This window comes from Salvelinus namaycush, chromosome 2, assembly GCF_016432855.1.
Source record: "Salvelinus namaycush isolate Seneca chromosome 2, SaNama_1.0, whole genome shotgun sequence".
In the NCBI taxonomy this organism is placed as follows: domain Eukaryota; kingdom Metazoa; phylum Chordata; class Actinopteri; order Salmoniformes; family Salmonidae; genus Salvelinus; species Salvelinus namaycush.
This window is the reverse complement of record NC_052308.1, coordinates 29,394,196-29,413,460: the sequence shown is the minus strand read 5'-3', so window position 1 is coordinate 29,413,460 and position 19,265 is coordinate 29,394,196. Positions and strand designations below refer to the sequence as shown.

At 44.5% G+C, this 19,265-nt stretch overlaps 1 long non-coding RNA gene across 1 annotated transcript; it reads left to right on the top strand.

Moving 5' to 3' along the window:
• The first annotated feature begins 8,951 nt into the window (after positions 1–8,951).
• Positions 8,952–18,620, top strand: LOC120061139. The gene is made up of 5 exons (XR_005478302.1): positions 8,952–9,414; positions 9,920–10,024; positions 13,060–13,143; positions 13,300–18,345; positions 18,467–18,620. It is a non-coding gene; the product is annotated as an uncharacterized LOC120061139 (long non-coding RNA).
• Positions 18,621–19,265: the final 645 nt, after the last annotated feature.

Here is a 19,265-nt window from a genome sequence, read left to right as displayed (position 1 = left end):
ATCTGGACGTGAACTGGGGACCCCGATCAGAAACGATGTCCTCAGGCACCCCGTAGTGCTGGAAGACATGGGTAAACAGAGCCTCCGCAGTCTGTAGGGCCGTAGGGAGACCGGGCAACGGGATGAGACGGCAGGACCAGGATCGTGGTGTTTCCCTGAGACGGGGGAAGGTCGGTGAGAAAATCCACCGACAAATGTGACCACGGCCGTTGTGGAACGGGGAGGGGCTGTAACTTCCCTCTAGGCAGGTGTCAATGAGACTTGCTCTGAGCGCACACCGAGCAGGAGGAGACATAAAACCTCACGTCCTTGACCAAAGAGGGCCACCAGTACCTCCCCCTAAGACTCTGCACTGTCCTCTCGATACCAGGATGACCCGAAGAGGGTAGTGTATGGGCCCATCGAATCAAACGATCACGGACACCAAGCGGCACGTACTGAATACCCGCTGGACACTGAGGGGGTGCAGGTTCCAACCGTAACGCCTGCTCGACCTCCGCGTCCACCTCCCATACCACCGGTGCTACCAGACATGAAGCTGGAAGGATGGGAGTAGGATCGAAGGACCGCTCCTCGGTGTCATAGAGACGGGACAGCGCGTCGGCCTTCGTATTAAGGGAGCCTGACCTATAGGAGATCTTGAAACGAAATCGGGTAAACAAAACATGGCCCACCTGGCCTGACGCGGATTCAATCTCCTCGCTGCCCGGATATACTCGAGATTACGATGGTCAGTCCAGATGAGGAAAGGGTGCTTGGCCCCCTCAAGCCAATGTCTCCACACCTTCAGAGCCTTGACCACAGCTAACAACTCCCGGTCCCCCACGTCATAGTTCCGCTCCGCCGGACCGAGCTTCCTCGAGAAGAAAGCGCAGGGGCGGAGCTTCGGTGGCGTGCCCGAGCGCTGTGATATGACGGCTCCCACCCCAGCCTCGGACGCGTCCACCTCCACTATGAACGCCAAAGAGGGGTCCGGATGAGCCAGCACGGGAGCGTCGGTGAACAGCTCCTTCAGGCGACTGAAGGCTCTGCCCGCCTCCGCTGACCAGCACAAGCGCACCGGCCCCCCCTTCAGCAGTGAGGTAATGGGAGCAGCCACCTGACCAAAACCCCGGATAAACCTCCGGTAGTAATTGGCAAACCCTAAAAACCGCTGCACCTTTACCGTGGTCGGAGTTGGCCAATTACGCACGGCTGTAACGTGGCCACACTCCATCACCACCCCAGAGGTGGAAATGCGATAACCCAGGAAGGAAACGGCTTGTTTGGAGAACACACATTTCTCAGCCTTGACGTACAGGTCATGCTCCAGCAGTCACCCAAGTACCCTACGCACCAGAGACACGTGCGCGGCGCGTGTGGCAGAGTAGATCAGTATATCATCGATATACACCACCACACCCTGCCCGTGCAGGTCTCTGAGAATCTCGTCTACGAAAGATTGGAAAACGGCTGGAGCATTCTTCAACCCATACGGCATGACGAGGTACTCATAATGGCCAGATGTGGTACTAAACGCGGTCTTCCACTCATCTCCCTCCCGGATAAGCACCAAATTATACGCATTCCTAAGGTCCAGTTTTGTGAAAAAACGCACCCTGTGAAATGATTCCACCACCGTGGCGATGAGAGGTAGCGGGTAACTAAACCCCACTGTGATGGAATTTAGACCTCTATAATCAATGCACGGATGCAGACCTCGAGGAGACGGGTGAGCTCGAGGAGACGGGTGACGTGGAGGGCCGAATGTACCCCTGTCCCAGAGATTCAGTGACATATGTCTCCATATTCACTGTCTCCTCCTGGGACAACGGCTACACGTGACTCCTGGGAAGTGCAGTGTTTACCAGGAGGTTTATCGCGCAATCCCCTCGTCGATGAGGTGGTAATTGGGTCGCCCTCTTCTTACAGAAGGCGATAGCCAAATCGGCATATTCAGAGGGAATGCGCACAGTGGAAACCTGGTCTGGACTCTCCACCGTCGTCGCACCGATGGAAACTCCTATGCACCTACCTGAACACTCCTCTGACCACCCTCAGAGAGCCCCCTGTCTCCATGAAATCTCAGGATTGTGATTAGCCAGCCAGGGAATCCCCAGCACCACTGGAAATGCAGGTGAATCAATAAGGAAGAGACTAATCCGCTCCTTATGATCCCCCTGCGTTACCATTTCCAGTGGAACCGTGGCCTCCCAGACCAGCCCTGACCCTAATGGTCGGCTATCTAAGGAGTGCACGGGGAAGGGTTGGTTTAGCGACACGAGGGGAATCCCTAGCCTTAACGCGAGCCCACGATCCATAAAGTTCCCAGCTGCGCCTGAATCGACTAGCGCCTTATGCTGTAGAGAGGGAGAAAACTCAGAGAAATAAATTAGTAGGAACATATGACCAACAGGAAGCTCTGGGTGAGTCTGGTGCTGACTCACCTGGGGTGAACGAGGAGTGTTCTGCCTGCCATCCCGACTCCCAGACGAGCTCCTCCAGCACCGATCGGCAGTGTGTCCTCTCCGACCACACCTGGTGCAGGAGGAGCCCCCTCCTCCGGTCCCCCTCGATGTGGCCCCCCCTAGCTCCATGGGGATTGGAGCGGGAGGGCCTGGAGGTGGAACCAACGGGGCCCGTTCTGTCCGGAACTCCAGCGCAAAGTTCTGCGCGCTCCTCATCTCCTGTCGCAGGTGAAACAGCCATTCACCCGCTGCTCGGCCTTCCGGTGGGTGGTCGAACACGGCCCGGAACCGGCGGGTGAACTCGGGGTAGTGATCCCTCGCAGAGTCTGGGCCATTCCACACTGCGTTGGCCCACTCCAGGGCTCGACCCGTCAGACAGGAGACGAGGACGCTCAGGCTCTCCTCCCCCGAGGGAGTCGGACGAATGGTAACCAGGTACAGCTCCAGCTGTAGTAAGAACCCCTGGCACCCAGCCGCCGTTCCATCGTACTCCCTGGGGAGCGCCAGACGCAGAGCACCGGATCCGGACGCCGTAGGAGGGGTAAGTGGTGCTGGCGGAAGAGGAGCTGGGGGTGAGGTAGGGAGGCCACTCCTCTCCCATCTGGTCCATTGCCGACCCTATACGGTGGAGAATGGCCGTATGATGGAGGACTCGCTCCTCCATGGATGGGAGAGGAGGTGCCGCTGCTCCTGCTGACTCCATTTAAGGTGCGGGATTCTGTCACAATCGCCTGGAGTGGTGGGTGCAGAGTCAAATTCAGAGAGCAGAGGATACTGGGGGAAACCAACTTTATTAGGATTCCCAAAACTAACGCCCAAAACAACAGGCGAAAAATCGTCAGAAAATAGTCCAACCCAACACAGGGCGCAAACGGAACACAACACGCACAACCTGACTAACAGAAAAACAATCCCGCACAAAAATAGGCGGGCCTAACAGGCTTAAATAGACATGAATCAAGAAACAAAATAAGAGACAGGTGCAACCAATAAGACCAAACAAACAGAAAAGGAAAAGGGGATCGGTGGCGGCTAGTAGACCGGCGACGACGACCGCCGAGTGCCGCCCGAACAGGCAGGGGAGCCACCTTCGGTGGGAGTCGTGACAGTCACTGGAAAAGATAAACGGTTTGATATCAGTTTAAATTCCCATTCAAGTAAACATTCTCTGATGTGTGAACCTCCAACCATTTTGTGGTACCATTTGAAAGTTGAATTTTCAATTTTATTTCCATTTTAGTTAATTTATCAGCCAAAACATGACACCCACCCTGTATTCAAGGGCGTGTTGTGTCTCAACCAAGGGCAGGCACAAAAAAAAAACTTAGATGATGTAAAATAGGCGCTAAGCTACAAAATATGTGCATATGAAACAAATTGGTGTTACGCGTTTTTAGATCATTTACGTGGTGAAAAAATGTGAAAGAATTACTTTTTTTTTGTTGTTGAAATTATCAAATAGTTTGAGAACCCTGTGTGTAAGCTTTTAAATGATATACATCTCAACCATTTATCTTTTCCAGTGATTAAGACATGGTTGTCTCATGGTAAGGTATGCAAAGTGGGTCAACTTTGAGCACCTTTATCTCACTTTAAGTCACTGTCACCTGTACAGTCGGCAAATACTGCATATATGGAATGTTTTGTTCAAATCAAAAGGGGTGCTGTCAAAAAATATTTGAATTGTATTTACCCTTAAATTACATTGCATTTATGTTTAAAAATGGGGAATAGAAGAAGTATTGAGTTGATAACTGGATAATTGGTGGAGTACTGTGAATACCAATATTCCTATGAGCCCAGGCCCATGTTTCCCAGGGTTAAGAACATACATTGTAGAATAATTGAAAAATAGGGATAGGACTGTAGAGAATCAAAGGACCATGAATGTAATAAGACACCTTAGGTGCTGGCTGGCTAGTAGCAACCACTATGGAATGTCCGGTCAGAACAAGGGTCCGTATTGACCCTGTCCTGGGTCCAGATCTGGTCCGCGGTCCGCCAGTTAAGTATAGGGGGGGCTATACCATTCCACCAGAGGGTCTCCCACTTCCCATGTTTAGATCAGGCAGACAGGCAAGTAGACAGGTAAACAGACACACAGACAGACCGACAGACAGGCGGACATAAACCAAAATAGATTACATTCAGTCCAGTGAATCGGTAACATTGTTTGATTGTTTGGTTATTTCCATAAATCCCATTATGGCAATTACTGTACCTAAGACTGCAGAGACATGTGGCCCAGGTAAGCAGACTAATGCACAAACACATGTATATGAAAACGGGTAAAGTAGATTATCAGTGTCTAGAGACACACATGGGTATGAATTCTGAACATCAATTTATGAATTTACAACCAATAGGATGTTGCCTGATCACTTGTAAGTAGGGTTACAAAGCTACCGGTAATTTACCAGTGTTACCAGAATCTTCAGTAATTTTAGTAAATAACAGGTACTGTAATATATGACAACTTTGGTAATTCATACTTGAATAACTTTTAAAAAATGTATTAGTGTATAGTATTCATTTTTTATATCTGTATATTTTGACCATAAGTTTCAAGTGGATAGATTATATGGTTCAAGATATAATAGCCTAATTAATGAAAAAAGCATCCAATCAATTTCATTTAACCAGGCAAGTCACTTAAGAACAAATTCTTATTTACAATGACTGCCTACCCCGACCAAACCCTAACGACGCTGGGCCACCCCATGGGACTCCCAATCACGGCCGGTTGTGATACAGCCTGGAATCGAACCACGGTCTGTAGTGACGTCTCTAGCACTGAGATGCAGTGCCTTGGACCGCTGCGCCACTCAGGAGCCCAATAATGGCATTCATGCTGAAACCTTTCTATTAAACACCAATGGTATTTATTAAGTTGATGGTTTATATTTAGGATAATGTTTTACAGCTTTATCATTATATTGTTTATTTTAAAACCATCTTATTTGATTATTGTGTATATATATGACATATGATGAGGCCACACAGAGCGCCAGAGAAAATTACAGACACCTGTGATAATCTGAAGTACCCAAATAGGCCTCTAGATGTCATCTGATAAAATTCCCCAAAAACCTTGAGCGTTACCAAAGTTCTGGTAGTTTACTAGTAAACTTGGAATGTTTCCTGTAAAATATCCCCCCTTTGCAACCCTACTTGCAAGACTCCTGAGAATCTCAGGAATGTGCAGAAACACATTATATATATTTTTGGCCCTCTAGGTAAACTTAATTTCTCTTGTGAGAGAGACAGTGCAGTCAATTAGTAGGGACTGTCTGCAGCACCTTCTTATGGTTGTCTTGGAGACAAGAACTGGACTGGTAAGTCCTGTTTCTATGTCCGCAATGGGAAGTCACCATGTCGACCGATGCTGAGACATTTTTTAGAATGTGCTGGAAGGCTCTACCCATGCTCCCCCAGCTCTGAGAGCACAGCTATGTGTAGTCTATCCAGGAAGACATGAAACACTGGATCAGCTGCAGCGCCAGCAGCAGTACATGTCAAGAGTGCCTTGAATGTTTCTGGACATACTTTGAATTACTTAATCCTAGTGGTGTAAAGTAACTAATTAAAATTACTTTGAAGTCGTTTTTTTCTGTACTTTACTTTACTGTTAATTTAGCACTTTTTCCTCCACTGCTCAATGCAAAGGACATGTTCCCAGAAACAAAACAAAGCCAAACAATATGACAGATTTATGCCTATAATAAAGTAATATTCTATAAATCAGATTCTGACAGATTGCAGTACAGTATAGTTTGACAATTGTGAGTAATGGTCTTTGTGGACGTCAGATCTTATAGAATCTTCTGGATACAGTGAAAGGGGAATTCATTGAAATAATCAATTATATGAACACCAGACATTATTAAAATTTCTGTGTTATGGTTGAAATTTCCTGCACCTATAAAGCCTGTTTATATTGGTCATAACACAATACATCCCTATCTGTGATGACGGAAGGGAGTTTGTGATATGGCATGATGACTTCTGCATTCTTACTGATTATCAACAAGTCCTTTGGAGGTTGACTCTGAGGCCTCATTAGCTATATGCAGGGCCACCAGGAGGCAGTCTCTGTTTGTGGGGGGAAAAAGAATGGGAAGTTGAGGCTAGACGCCCATCACGGTCTCTGCTCAGTCCAGTCACCGTTCAGCCACTTTCTCCCACCGTGATGGAGCTGACACCAGATGGAGGAGCCTTAAAGAGGTCTCAGGTAACTCAACAACTGTTGTAGACTTACAGCTGAATGGTTCACTTAGGGCTGAATGAGAGGATCTTGAGAGGGGGATTTGTGGGGGAGACAGACCAATAACACAAACACTTTAAGGCTTACTGAAATACTGGGCTGGTCAGTCGTCTCACTGACGTATTCTGTATTATGTAGAAGACTAATGTTGTCTGTCAACAGTTGGACACCCATATCTAAAATGTCAAATGTACTGTATCTTAACTACATTCTTATCAGCATTTCACAGCAATAATGGATCATATCCTGAAATATTTTAGGATAGCCATACCCTCCCCACATTCTGATCAATATAATCAATATAAATCCATACTGGATATGTAGCTATTTAAAAAAAATAGTTGTGCCTTTGATCCTCTCAGGTTCTGAGGAACCCACTGAAGACTCTGGTGCCTGTCAACGCCAGCAGGAGCAGAGTGGTGGTTAAGCAGATGGAGCTCCTGGTCTTCTCCTGGCGGCAACGACAGCATGGGAGGGCTCTGCTGCCCCCCATGACCCACCCAGGCCATCCCACCAAACCATTCAGTGGTCCCCGCTGCAGCCCGGAGCCCCTGCCTCAGCTCAACGTGGGCTCGAACTCCCTGATACCCTTTTACACAGTGGTGAAGCCCACCTGCGGCTACCACTTCTCCAGGGAGACGGACCACAAGCACCGGCACATCGGCATCCCTGCCAGCAACCCAGTCATGTGGAGGAGCTGCTATGCATTGGCCTCACAATAAACATGCAGTATAGCCTAAAGCTGCCCTGTATAGACTAACAAAGTTAAACGTTTATATCATGAGTGATAAGAATATTAATTGTTATAACTGATATTAAAATGTAGCATACAAGACCTTATACAACCCCTTGATGCTCTGTCATTGTGACATTTGGGCAGTGTGTTTAAATAGCCTGGTCTCCTAGACTAGTAAACGTAAAACCATTATGTTACATTTGGTATGGTTACATTAAACAGATGGTTACTTAATTTTAATTCAAAAATTCAAGTAGGGTTGTTGGTCGGGGTGGATGAGTGGGCATATAACACGAATGTCTAGCAACTCAAAGGTTGTGAGTTTGGACAACTTTAGAATTTAGTACTTTTTAGCTTCTTCCCCTAACGTTAACCCTAACTCCTAGCCTAGCTAACGTTAGCCATCTAGCTAACGTTACCTACCTGGCTAAAATTCGTAACATACTGTACGTTTTGCAAATTCGTAATATATATTACGAATTGTTATTCGTAACATATCATACGAAATTGGTGATGTACATCTGTAAATCTAAAAATGTATGCATACTATATGGAACGTAACATTTTATGGTGTGTCTCAGATTTACTTACAGAATAATACGAAATCCTCTGAGACCAGGTTGGTCGAAACAGATCTCATTTGGCAGTTCCCACATTCCCATTCCCAAAAGGCCTTTTCACACTGCATTGTTCTTAGCCCCAGGCAGGCTATCTTAGCCCCAGGCTAAGACTGGCCCTGGGGTAGCTTATCCTCTGTTCACACAGGCATTTGTTTTGACACAACACAATGCCACGAATGTCTCAAGTTTTGAGGGAGCATGCAATTGGCATGCTGACTGCAGCAATGTCCACTAGAGCTGTTGCCAGAGAATTTCATGTTAATTTCTGTACCATAAGCCGCCTCCAAAGTCGTTTTAGAGAATTTTGCAATACGTCCAAACCGGCCTCACAACCGCAGACCACATGTAATCACTCATCAAAACATTAGAACACAGGGATAGAACGTCTGGAATAGTGGAACTGGTGGAATGTTGGGGGTAACCACGCTAGCCCGGACCTCCGGATCTGGCAACAGCGGGATCGTCTGAGTCCAGCCATCGGACAACTGATGAAAATGTGGATTTTCACAACTAAAGAATTTCTGCACAAACTGTCAGAAACCGTATCAGAGAAGCCCATCTGCATGCTCGTTGTCATCACCAGGATCTGCTCACCTTCGATGGCCAGTGGCCACTGGCACACTGAAGAAGTGTTCTCTTCACTGATGAATCCCGCAAGGATCTGTACACAATTCCCGTAAGCTGAAAATGTCCCAGTTCTTCCATGGCCTGCATACTCACCAGACATATCACCCATTGAGCATGTTTGGGATGCTCTGGATTGACGTGTACGACAGCGCGTTTCAGTTCCCGCCAACATCCAGAGGCTTTTTTTCACGCCCCCAATAGAAAACGTCCTCCCACGCCAAGGGGTGTATGACGATATCCGGTTGTCGTCTGTAGTCTCGAAATTCGAACATCGAGTTTACCCAGTCACTGCTCAATTTGCCATGAGTGATGTGGCTAATATCGTTTACGAACATTCCCAGATGAAGAGATCTAAACTTGATAAGGATACAAGTTCTTCCACAAACAATATATATTCAACTATCAATGTAAGTTAGTACTTGAAGCGACCAGTTGAGCTAACTAGCCAATTTAGCTAGCAAGCTAACAGTAGCTAAGACATTACCAAATTGGTTAGAGCTAACGTTACTTATTAGAGGGCTTGCTTTTGCATCACAAATCACCTAGCAACTGCATCAGACGCCATGTTGGAAGACCAAAGTCAGTCTGTTGGAAGCCCTTCAACTGTTCACATGGCTGGCAGGGTTTTGCTACCACTGGAAAATGTGGAAACATTTACCATTATAGTAATTCATTTTTCTAAGGACCCAGAAAACGGAGGCAGTGGGAGAACCTATTCTAGTAAGTAAATATATTTTGAAAATTATAAAAAAAATATATGTATTATTAACTAGCTAGCTTGCAAGCTATACAGAAACTTAGTGTGCTGCCTCAGGCTAACTAAAATGAGCTGCTATGAAATGTTCGTCTAGTTAGCTAACTTTACACACTGTATAGTTAATTAAATATCACCAGCTTGCTAACTTCATATTATCTAGTTAGCCAGCTATCTTGAGTATGTATCGTTGTAACTCTAAATGCATTTGTGGCTAGATACCTAGCTAACAGTAACAGCCAATCGAAGAGGGTGAAAGGATTCGCTAGCAGTTCCAGCTGTCGGAGAAGGGAGAGTAGGCTACTCTGGATAGGGCAGGTACCTTTGTGGGAGGACATTTTGAAAATATTATCCAGTTACAGTCCCTAGCGAGAAAACTATAAGGACAGAGATATATAGCAACATAATATTCCGTGTTTTCTAAGTAAAGTATAATGTAGCCTGTTTCTTTGTGATGTTTTCTGTCCTCAGATACAGAGAGATGTAAAACCCTGTCTGCAGATGAAGAGGTCCCAATGACTGTCCCGAGAGAATAAGGGTACATCCTTGTATACCATGGATTATAAGTGTACCTATGTAAGCATATTTTGTGAACAAAAATACAGTTTTAAAGTCACACACAATGTATAAACCTATTACAACTGGAGCCGGCCAACCCTGTAAAAACAATACCAGTAGACAATGTATTTGGGGCAAATTAATATACTGGATTTTGTACATGCCTTGTGCTGACATGAAATAGTTCAGTGCAAATCCAACCCTTGTAATCTAGGTGGTGAAATATCTGGAAGCAGGAAATTATGGGATCATTATCTTAAAACATAAACGCAACTACTACCACCAAGTTCAATGTCAGATACATTTCTACCAGGTCTGAGTGGCACTTGGCGGTGATAATGAAGATGGTTTGCCTAAGACTACCACAACAATTACATTGTCTATGCTAAATGTGTTTAAATTGTAAAATAAATAAAATAGTTGGGCTATAAAAACTACTTTTTATTCAATGAGGCTAGGCAAAGCAGAGATTACAACATACTTTTAATTTCACCCATACAACAATATAGCCAATTTACAGTACAGTACAGTATGTTTACCATATCATAAACAATAGTTGTTCACACGTTCCAAATTACATTTTATATATACGGTTTAAGGGGGCACCTTTGTCATGACGACAAGGTGCTGCACTCAAATGGCACAACATAATCATTCAGATAGTCCAAAGCACAGCATATGACAACCATCTTGTAAAACTGAGGGATGCCTCCTTTTCATTTCTGGAAAAGGATGAAGTAGTAGAAGTAGAAGCTGATGCTTCTGTAGCATTGCTCATTTTCACAGTGGGATTCCAGTCGACATGGGTGTCTTGATAGGTCAGCTGGTGAACCTACAGTAGTACATAAACAAATGAAAAGCACTCCTGATGTTAAATATCACTTCTTCAGGTCACCTGTACCATCAGTGCACTTAAGTGTTTGGTTGTGTTTAATTCATTCAGGTGTTTTAGTGTCATATAAAGATGAAATCTATTGTTGGGCTGGAACAACCAATAGTCAACACAGCAGGTTGTCCTATCCCATTGAGGCCTTTGTCCTATGTCCATATATTTTCCCTCTTATGAATAAAATGTTCAACAAATTCTCATTTGGTTATTATGTGAATATATGATAACCACTGGAGTTTTTTGGACAATAATGTCCTCCAGGCTATATGGACGTCATATTGTACAATTTGCGTCTCCCATTTTCATGGTCATGGCTAGAAGGGATCCAGCTTTTGTCAAATTAAGTAATATTTGACATTTCGTAGCAGTAGAATTTACACAGCAGGTTAGGAGAATTAACTTTGCTGGTTAGGAGAATTAGGTTCGGAAAAGGGTTAGGGTTGGCTAAAATGCACCCCCAGAAAGACTTTTGATCTTAATTTAACACAAACTGGATCCCTTCTAGCCAGGTCCACTTTTCAGCCTAGATTGGTTGCATTCAAGGAAAGGTTGTTTTTATTGATCTGTTGTCAGTGTCAGAAGAGTAGGCCTAGGCTACTATCGTATTAAAAGAAAGCATCTGTTAATGTCTCCGGTCATATAAAGTGTAGTAGATTTGCATTAAATGTTTATCAAAGGCCACATTTTTCCTGTGCAAAGCAAAGAAACATCTCTGATATAGCTTATGCCATTACGTGCTTATTAATAGCCTAAACTATCACTATCCAATGTACTCATCACATTAGGAATAGTAGCCTTACATTTGTCTGCACATGCGATGATAGGCATGCAATCCATTTCTATGGTAAAAAATATATATAATCTCGTGACACATGCAAATGTTGGTTAATTTACTGTTGTTGTCAACACCTGGTTAGCATAACAGCTAAACTAAACTCGAACTCGATCAGACTTGACTTACCAGTGATGAAATGATCGTAGCAGACCCTGTACTGACAGCTGTCTGGGTTCAGGTCTTGACTGGCAAACTTGTTTCTTCTTCTTTTCTGACAGTTCTTGAGTCTTCTCATATCACCTATGGTGTTTCATGATTGGGGGGAATCTGTAAACATATTTTTACCCCGTTGTCTTTCCTGCCTTGTTAGAGCAGCCAAATACTCCACGGAAAATGACCGATAGATAGAATTAAAACAATTTTGCTGTTATCGTGTAGTTTTGGGGTATCCACACGGCTGTATTTGTCAGAAGAATTAATGCAACATGGCCACCAGGAGGCGTCATACGTCACCTGCAAGGCCTCTATATTTGTCACACTTATTAGCTAGCTAACTAATTAACGTTAACTATTTGTCCAGCCACTGTAATCTATTATTTGTTTCTAGCTAGACAAATCTCAGTAACGTTAAGAGTAGCAATGGTAACTTACTAGTATACATCAATTGATTGTTGTCAACATTCTTCTTTCTTGCTCTGTTCTTGTGAATGTGCAGTGTCAAACATAGTAGACCAGGAGGCAGTGGTAGTAAGGGCAAGGTGTCACAGGTCAATGAGGAAGAATGAGGAGCCCCATTATAAACAGTAGTAGTGTTGCTGCGGATGCAGTTTACCTGTATTTTGTTCATATGTTCAAAATAATCAAACTCGTGTCAGTTCTCATGTCCCTGGACATGCAGTAGGCCTAGTTACTTTGTTATTACTGATCTGAAGCTGGATAACATTAAAATGTAGTATAGTAAACTTTTATTACAGTTGGTCAGTTCCGTTTTAATGTGAGAATTGAAGAGAAGGAACCATGACCTTGCTGCTGCAGATGTCATACACTGTTCTTGAACAACTATGTGATACATTTTTTTCACTACATTGCAAGCACCCAAGGAACCCCTCATCGTAAACCACTTCTGTTCATGTGCAGCTAGGAGAGCTTTGTGCAATCTGGTGCCTCTACTCTTCCAGACTGCACAATACACCACAATGGGGTTGAAGACCGTGCCGCCACCATTGCCTTGCACAGGGGTACTGCAGTCGTGGCACAGGCCAAGTTTTGAAATTGAGATCATTTTTCATTTTGTCATAGAGAAGACACATTTAGCATTTTTGTAAACTCATATTACTGCACGTCATTCTACATTCATCCTGAATCTTTCTTTATAATTTTTTTGACCAGAGCCCACTGATGAAATGCTTGTGAGGAAGCCAAGGACATCAGGCAGGAGTGGCATAAAATCCACTCTTTACCAAGCAATCCCTGGTGAGTTACAATTGTCTTTAAACAAGTTGGCATCCCCAGGCTGTCCCCATTACGCTCACACGTTGCCTTCACTCGTGTTTAAATTTATTGAGCTAAAGTTTTACAATCTTGGCTAACATTCATTTCTTGTCTATGCTTCTTTTTTTTGTGTTTCAGGGACCCTTCCTGACATGACAGTGCTGTCTGCTGGACCAAGTTTGAGGAGCATGAGACCACAGCCTGCCATTGCCAAGGTATTGCATGGATTGGAAGAAATTACTCTGGTTGACTCTCTAAATTTGGTCCAGTGCTGTCATGTCAGTGTCCCCTTACTGTCACCAGAGATTCTAAAGCATTCAATTGCTCCTGCTTTCCCCCAACTCCCAGTAAAAGAAACGGTAATTTAAACTTTGTCCCTACTTGCACTCAGTTTTACCACATGGAGAGCTTAAAGGTGTCACCATCATTGTCATCTGCTATTGAGAATGGCACAGTCGAGCAGTGTGCCCGTCCACTATGGAAGAAATTATGAAACCACGTGTGACTGCTACCCGGTTTAGTGAGGCATGCCACGTGCGTGGGCTGTCATCTCGCCATGGCCTAGCCATGAGAATGCTTAAAGGTGAGCGGCAAAACGAAACTATGAGAAAGGGGCTTGAGCCAGAGGTTCTATAGAACTACTCTGAATTGTTTAATGTCTCGGTCAAACCTCGTGGTTTCGTTGTGAACCCAGATGCACCCCATCTTGGGGCATGCCCTGATGGGAAAGTTTATGACCCTTCTGCAGCGCCACCCTTCGGACTTGCCGAGATCAAGTGCCCTGATGTTGAGTGTAACTGATGCGAAGCACATTAACTTTGTCAATGGCCCGGCCAAGCTCAATCACAGCCACAAATATCACTGGCAAGTCCAGGGCCAACTGGCTGTAACCAGTTTAGATTGATGCAACTTTGTTACAAGCACTAGAAGTGATATTACAGTAGAGAGAGTTGAGAGATGATGCTTTGATAGCAGAGATGAGAGAAACTTTACTTCTACACCTACATGGATGTGTACTTTAAGATGTAGTATAGCAGGTGAGCCAATCCCACTTGGCAGGCCACTGTAACATTGTTGCCCAAGGCAATGTACATGTAATGTATTTAACTAATCAAAATTGTATGTAGAGTAAATTGTTTTAATGAATTAATTGTGTGATGTTTGTCTATCCCGTGTGGCTCAGTTGGTTGAACATGACATTTGCAATGCTAGGATTGTGGGTTTGATTCCCACAGGGGACCAGTACGACGTGAAAGTACGGAAATGTATGCACTCACTACTGGAAGTCACTCTGGATAAGAGCATCTGCTAAATTACTAAAATGTAAATGTAAGCAACATTGCAATAGAATAAATTAAAATCTTCAAATTAAAAAAGGATGTTCTCTAATAGATTAATGCATTATGCAAACAATAAATCCCAAAACACCCATCTTATTCATAAAAAAGATTTATCAATACATATCCAATATACAAATTATCCCAAATTCATATCTTGTCGAATAGATCAATTTATAATAATCACACAAAAAAACATATGTACACGTAGGTATAAAGCCGTTATTTATAATGACCTAATTAATTGAACTTAAATCAATCATTGATTTGTATTGTGCCTTGCCTTGCTTGAGCATGTTTTCACACTTGCTTATCACCCTTGAGATCCAGAGGGCCCTGGTAGTTCATTAAGCAGCCGTTCGTCCACAGTTGATTGACAGAGCCTGCCAGAATGATTGGGAGAATCATGTCCCAGATATGGTACCTCTTCACCCTCCTAATGGCTCTTTCCACTAGCACTCCCAGACGTGAAATGGCTTGCGTTCACTCTGTGTCCTTCCATGTTAGCAGTTGCTCTTTTGATTGAGGGAAGGATGAGTGTTGCCCCCACATCTGACAGCATCCTATTTATGATGTACCCCTTGTCTGCTGTGCATCCATCACCAGGCTCAAACAGCTTGAGGATTCCAGAGAGACAAGTGATCTCCTGATCAGAGATGGATCCAGTGAAAAGCTTGGTGCAATCCAAATCAGGCCCTTAATGAAGGTGGTGTGGTTTTTGTAAGATGAAAAAGTCTCCGACTGTAATGTCAGAGAGGAGAGGTTGGCACATCTCAGCTCTGTGCAGTCCATGATAACTCTGACCTCTGAACAGAACACCTTGAACTTGCCAGGCATGGTAGCCTGCACCTGCTTCCTGGACACAGCCCAAGACAAGATATAGGTAGTTGGTCCAGGTTATTTTAACGTAGCTCACTGTAGGGACACACACCAAAGATGTACGCCAACACCTTCTCCTTCAGCCCAGCTGCTACTCGACAGCAGTAAAGAAAAAACTTGTCAATGAGTGGGAGCTTTCTGTTGGGGCTTGGTGTTGCGCTTCCCATTCCAGCCTTCTGGGCCTAGATTAACCTGGAGGCAGAGGGGGCAATGGACTCCCAGAACATCATCAAGACCTCTGAGTGGAACCGGGTATAGAACCTGACGTCCTCATTGGGTGCACAGAATCTTTGGAGCTGGAGATGGTGAACAGAGAGCTGTTGGGCTTGGGGCTCTAGCTCCTTGATTCAGTCCAGTGCAGCATCCAACACACCTATAGAAAAGAAAGGGGTAATTTATGTGGCAAAATTGTGCTATTATTCAGTTTGATTCTCAGTATCATGACACAGTAAACAATCTCTTACTTAGTTTAGGTCTCAGGACATATGTAATCAATCAAGTATGTTATGGTAGTGCTAAGAAATGTTGGTTCAAGGAACTAACGGGAGGGTGGCTTAAGTTGGAGAGCAGAGTGGGAAAACAGAGAGCATGCAAGCTGGCTAGCGAGTTAATAGTTTTGTTATTGTTATTTCAAAAGCTGATTACAGGTAATGCAATACCTGAACTATAGCAACGGTTTGCAAAACTACAACTTGAAGGATATTGTCTACAATCCACTTTGAGAGAGGCTTTCCCTGTATCTCCAAAGCACACAAACAGCTGATCAGAGTAATGGATCCCCTGAGTCCGCTCCACGTACTCGTTTAGGGATCTCACAGGACACAGAGTGCGTACATCAACATGAGCCCCAGAAGGCATGGAGGTGGATAAGGCTGTTGGCACCATTTCCCTGTTCGCAGGACCTTTGGTAGGAAGGCGGGATTAGGCCGCAGGGTAACGCTCGCCTTACCCGGCCCTAAATGATAACATTCATTACTAACAGGCAAAGCATGGAGCTCGCCAACCCTCTTGGTAGAGGCGATGGCCACCAGAAACGCTGTCTTAAGAGAGAGATGTTTCAAGTCTATTGGTTGGAAGGGAGGTCTGGATAGTACTCCCAAGAACCAGATTCAAATCACATTTGGGAACTGAGGGTGCTCTTGAGGGTTGTAATCAACGGACTCCCTTAAGAAACCCGGCCATGAGCGGGTGGCTGCCAAGCGGCCCATCCTGCTCTTCATCATGACATGCTGAAATGGCTGCTACATATACCTTATGTATGGATGCAGCCCTGCCAGTATCGAACAAAGACCTAAAGAACTGGAACAAAGATCTTATGCCACAAGATTCTGGTGCAACCCCCTGCTCCGCACACCGCTGGCAGAACACGTCACCTCGTGTCATAGGTTGACGTGGTGGAGGGGGCCCTGGCACTCTGTAAGATGTTAACAACAGAGGGCTTAAGATCTAAACTAGACCATTTTCCCTGTTCAGCAGCCAGGCCCACAGCTGCAGGCGGAGGGATTCGGATGCCACAATGTGCCCTCCGCCTGTGACAATAGGCCCGGCCTCCGAGGTAGTTCCAATGCTGTTCCCGCTAGGAGTGACAGTATTGTGCTGATCTTGTGGTGTCTCGGCCATCTCGGGGCAATCAGAAGGACCATGTGGCTCGCTTCCCTGATTCTGTTCAAAGTTGCTGGAATCAGCGGGATCGGGGGGGAAGGCATATAGCCTCTTTCTCAGCCACTCGTGGGCAAAGGCTTCTAGACTGAGTGGTCCGGGGGGGGTTGGATATCAAGAACCAGAGGGGGCACTGTGGGTTCCTCTCTGAGCCAAACAGATCCACCTCCGCTTCCCCAAAGATTCCCCACATGCAACTCACTATTCTGGGATGTAGTCGCCACTCCCCTTCCGGAGGGCCTTCCTTGGACAGTATGTCCACCGTAATGTGTTCAGAATCCCTGGGAGGTGTACAACTCTTAGTGAGGCCAGATTCTGTAGACACAACAGAAGGGTATGTGCCATCTGGTGGAGGTGGATGGAACCCAGAACCCCTTGGTGGTTTATGTACTCTACCACTGTGGTGCTGTCTGTCTGATCCAGCACAATGTTTGTCCCCCAGTTGTGGGAGAAAGTTGAACAGAGTTAGTTGAACTGATCTCAACTCCAGCATGTTAATGTGGAGTTTGGACCAGCTGGGGCTCCATGTCCCACTGGCCGCCCTCCCCCACAATACTGCTCCCCAGCCTGTCAAGGAGGCGTCTGTTTGAACCAGTTCCCTCCGATGGAATCTGCCCAGGTATATCCCACCTGAAAGGAAATCCAGGGATCACCATCTTGCCAATGCTTGAGTACATTCCTTGGACACATACAGGTGACAATACCTGTGTTCTATGGATATCAGAATATATTAGGGAAAATCCATTCACAATCCCCAAAAATGTATGGATGTAAGGAGCCAAACTCAACCGACACCTTGAGTATGTTGACATGCACACAAATAATTTGATATTAAACTGATTATGGCAATAGGCAGATTTTGCAATAGTCATGTCAACACCTTACTCTGCTGATCTTAATGGGCGTAAGATAAAAATTGAAGTAAGCATAGGCCGATTAAAACAGCTGGTTTTCTGAGCAATCTTCAGAATTATTAGAACATGTAAACACCTTAATCGGCGTTCTAGCGGTGCATTTGATCTGCACATGTGCTAGCACCAGCCGAGCAAGCCTCCGTCTTTAGCACAACTATTTTAACTAGAGTATATTATATAATGTTAAAGACATACATGTTGCCATATACAGTACATATGAACCTGTTAGCCATTGATAAATGTTTTGGAGCCTTTTTGTAAAAAGGTGTTTAATTTTTTTGTGAGTATCCTGCTTCCATATTAGTCCATCCGTGCCATCAATGAAGTAAAGTATGAGAAGTCAGCCGAGGACTTTACCAACATGGTGTTTGACAAGATCGACATCAATGGAGATGGTAAGATTCCTCGCCTCAATGTACAGGTTCCACATTGTATTAGTGCCACAGTGTTTACTTTTCATGACTTTCATGTAGATATGGTCTATGTGCCTATCAATAAGGTGTGTGTGTCTGTCAGGTGAGCTGTCCCTGGAGGAGTTCATGGAGGCATCCAGACTTATGTCAAGTATTAACGAGAGAGAGAGATGTTTATTTATTTTCCCTTTTGTACTTTAAATATTTGCATATCATTACAACACTGTATATAGACATACTATGACATTTTAGATGTCTTTATTCTTTTGGAACTTTTGTAAGTGTAATGTTTACTGTACATTTTTTATTGTTTATTTCACTTGCTTTGGCAATGTAGACATATGTTTCCCATGCCAATAAAGCTCTTTAATTGAATTGAGAGAAAGGATCCATTGATTAGACAAAGATCACCTACAGCAAGTAAAGTAACGCATTAGGGGTCTGGCTCTTTCTGTAGGCCTTCTTGCAATGTTGAAAACTTGGCCCAGAGAGAGCAAGGGATAACCAAAATGTATACCAATCATATTAGTATATTTGAACATTTTTGTCTGTTTCATGAGCTGAACCCGTTATCCTACATGGGCGTATCCAAATGTTGCATACAGTAATGACTTCCTCAGTTGTCACCACAACTTTTGTAAAAGTGGGGTACTCATCCATGTCCAATTGAAGTGCACTTGCTTGTATAGATGGTTAGTATGTGTAGCACTGCTTTACCAATCAGAAGTAAATAACTAATATTACATTTTGTCTATGAACAAGCATATCATATGTGTGTATGATACATCTGTTTGTACAATTCTGTTGTCTGGAGTGATTGCATTCATGAGGTATTCTCTGATTCTACCTCTGAAATTAAACAGACATACTGTGTGAGTGGCTTCAGTGACTTGACTTCATCA